We start from the raw sequence: 4,063 nt of genomic DNA, 5'->3' as shown, positions 1-4,063 counted from the left end.
TGATAAACCAATAATTTAAACAAAATATTTCTGCTCATTTATTTAGTATCGGGTTGACATGGAACACTTTTAAAAATGCAGAGGCGGATCCCGGGGGGGGGGGGGGGGGGAGGGGATTGCGGGGGCTGGACTCCCCCTATTTTTTGGACGATCAATGCATTTGAATGGGAGCATATAGTTGGAACCCCCCCTTTACTCTGGGTTGGGAACCCCCCTTTTTAAAATGGCAGGATCCGCCACTGAAATGCTTAAGCGTGGTTTTCTGATGAGCATTCCTAATTGTAAAATATGCAGTGGGATTTGTTTTCGTTAAGATTGACAATGTTTATATATACCTGCTCACATAAAGAAAGAACAGTGTCTTCCAAATTGTATTGATTTTTGAAATAAACATTTTTGTCAATTTTTATCAGAAAATATCTATTCTTAGTCATTAGATATCGGCCCTCTTTTGACCCAATCAATATGGCCTCAGTTTTGTCAACATTACACCTAAATCCAGCACATTGTGAAAATTTATCAATCAAATTTTGACATCGATTTAGAGACTTTTTGTCACCATCCAGGACTAGGGAAGAATCATCAGCATATTGACTCAATAAAAATTCCGAGTCATTAATTGTCACCCCAGCAACATCAGGGTCATTTTTAATAGTTGCACTGAGTAGTTCCAAAACTAAAATAAACAGATGAGACAGAGTATCCCCTTGACGAACCCCTCTTTTCAATAAAAAAAATCTGAAATATATCCGTTGTTTAACATCACAGTAGCATGCCTTAATCCAACTTATAAATGTATGATCAAAGCCATAAAACTGCAAAGCCTCTAGTAAAAAAGACCACTCGACCGTGTCGAAAGTTTTTTCAAAATCGACTAAACGTAAAAGTCCAGGAATGTCGTCTTCCTCCATCTTTTCCATCAGATATAAATAAATCTAGTACATTCGCCTATATACCTACCTTTAAGAAATCCTTTTTGTGTTTGACTATTTATATTTACTAGCACCTTTTTAAGTCTATTTGCTAAACTTGCTGTAGCTATCTTATAGTCTACACACAAAAGTGTGATAGGTCGACAGTGATATTTGTTCCCTTCTCTATTGGCATTTTGCTAGTTATTTTATACTTAAAAAGCCTGTCCTAAGTCAGGAGCCTGTGGTTGTCATTTGTTGCTGTATATCATTTATGTGTTCATTGTTGTTTTGTTCATAAATGCGGCCGTTAGTTTTCTTGTTTGAATTGTTGAACATCTGTTATTTCAACTTTACAACACTACAATTCAAATTGAATAGGCTTAACTCATTAGATAAAATTGAGAATGGAAATGGGGAATGTGTCAAAGAGACAACAACCCGACCAAATAAAAAACTACAGCAGAGGGTCACCAACAGGTCTTCAATGTAGCGAGAAATTCCCACACCCGGAGGCGTCCTTCAGCTGGCCCCTAAACAAATATATACTAGTCCAGTGATAATGAACGCCATACTAATTTCCAAATTGTACACAAGAAACTAAAATTAAAATAATACAAGACTAACAAAGGCCAGAGGCTCCTGACTTGGGACAGGCGCAAAAATGCGGCGGGGTTAAACATGTTTGTGAGATCTCAACTCTCCCCCTATACCTCTAACCAATGTAGAAAAGTAAACGCATAACAATACGCACATTAAAATTCAGTTCAAGAGAAGTCCGAGTCTGATGTCAGAAGATGTAACCAAAGAAAATAAACAAAATGACAATAATACACAAATAACAACAGACTTCTAGCAGTTAACTGACATGCCAGCTCCAGACTTCAATTAAACTGACTAAAAGATTATGATTTCATCATATGAACATCAGGCACAATCCTTCCCGTTAGGGGTTTAGTATCATACCATCATAACATATATGAGAAGAACATAACCCGTGTCATGCCAACAACTGTTTTTAGAATAAATGTGTTTAGTTCCGATGCAAAGACCTTATCAGTGACTCAATATTAACGCCAAAATATGCAATCTTTAATGACTTGACAACAGTATCGTAATTATATCCCTTCTTAATAAGTCTATTCAAAGGTTTTGTAAGTTTCTGAGGTGAATACTGACACCTTTGTGCTTTATAAAGAATATTTCCATAAAAAATTTGATGTGAAATACCTGAACGTATTAGAAGTCTGGATGTTGAGCTATATTTACGAATGATGTCTTTATACCGATGATAAAATTTAGTAAATGTTTTGATGTATACACAGCAGAAATAGTTTTTTTTTTAAATTCAAATTTGAATTTTTAAACTGTCCTGATTGGTCGTCCTTTGCTTCATGTATACCTGTAATAGACCAAATCATAGATAAATCATCCATACAAAAGACAAGATGTGCTCAGTTGAATATTGTTTTAATGAAACATTCAATAAGTGAATTTCAACTTATCCAGGAACCTTGGTGGCCAAGTGGTCTAAGGGGATTAACAACAGTATAGCTAGCTTATGGACACTGAGGGTGTGAATATATGTTGTTTTCCCGTCGAAGATCGGTGGTTCGTTTGTTTCTTGTCACACTTGCTCCCGTCCCAAATAGAAACTAACGGCAACAGAATAGACAATAGTGCTGAAAGTAGCGTTAAAGATCAATGAATGAATTAGTCAATCAATCAATCGATCGACTTATCCGATCGATAAACGTTGTAACGTTTACTACTTGACATATTTATGGTCTTTATGTTGTTGGGTGTGCTCCCTTATTGATGTACATCCCACATCTCCTTTGTTTGCACAATTTTTCTATTTTGATATGATGTTGCAATTAAATAAAGAATAAAGTGTTAAAGGATAGGATCAACAATTTTTTTCTAGAGAGACGTACAGACAATAGCATGACCCTACGCCCAAAAAACTCTAAATCAATGCACATGACAACACGAAAACAACAAATGAAAAATGTAAAATCAGATGATTTTGAAGTGTACGCACCTCCTACTCCATTAAAAGACAGAAAATGTTTACTACATTTTGAATCGCTTTGTATAAATCTGTGAAATTGGCAGTCATTTCAACATTTAAGTTCCCCCTCTTCTTTGTATTTTATGATTGTCATATGTACCCTTGAACAAATTATATGTAACTTCACTTTTTCAAAGTCCTTTATGGAATTTAATCAATATGAAATAAATTAATTTATTGAATTGATAAGAATTTGATCTATCTCCCTTTTAAACAGTTTTGATTGTTGTAAGCACTATATTATATTATATATTTTTCTGAACACAAGCAATACGCATTTAGCTCCCGCATTAAAAGGCGGAAATTAAGACAATTATAAAACCAGTTGTTTCGGACATGTTGTTTCATTGTTGAACACTTTTGAAGGAGTGGAAGGACAAAAAAATCACCTCACCCTTCTCTAGAAAATATTTATTTTCGGATGATATTTTTATAATTACAGATTCAATATGAGTTTTAACCAAATCGTCATGGCTTTGAAGAATAATAATTTGATCATTATGACATAATTAGTTATCAGAGCTACCAGGCTTAAAAGTTAAAAATGACTATATACTATTGATATTAATGTCAACACCTAAATGCTGACTACTGGGCTGGTGATACCCTCGGGGACGAAACGTCCACCAGCAGTGCCATCGACTAAGGTGTGTCAATAGTTATCAAAGGTACCAGGCTTATATATTGATACGCCAGATACGTGTTAAGTCTACATTAGACTTATCAGTGACGCTCATATCAAAATAGTTAGAAAGCCAAACAAGTATAAAGTTAAAGAGCATTGTGGACCAAAAGTTGCGCCACATACGGCTAAGTTAAGCTATTCCTAGGAAAAGAAATTCCTTAGTATTTCGAATAATTAATACTTTTGCAAACAGTAAATCTATGAAAATGACCATATAAGTATCCGGATGGTATACGGTATTCGGATGGTGCTGTGACAATGTGTATGACGTAATTTATCTTATTTAGGTGATGGAAGTCGCCAACTCTTCAGTGCTGGTTGCCCTTAATCAAATAATCAAATAAAAACAATTATATTGTCATTGAATGATTTATTCTTTGGCCTCTTGAAAAT

This window comes from Mytilus edulis, chromosome 4 (assembly GCF_963676685.1).
Source record: "Mytilus edulis chromosome 4, xbMytEdul2.2, whole genome shotgun sequence".
NCBI classification, from domain to species: domain Eukaryota; kingdom Metazoa; phylum Mollusca; class Bivalvia; order Mytilida; family Mytilidae; genus Mytilus; species Mytilus edulis.
Note: the sequence above shows the minus strand (reverse complement) of the source record.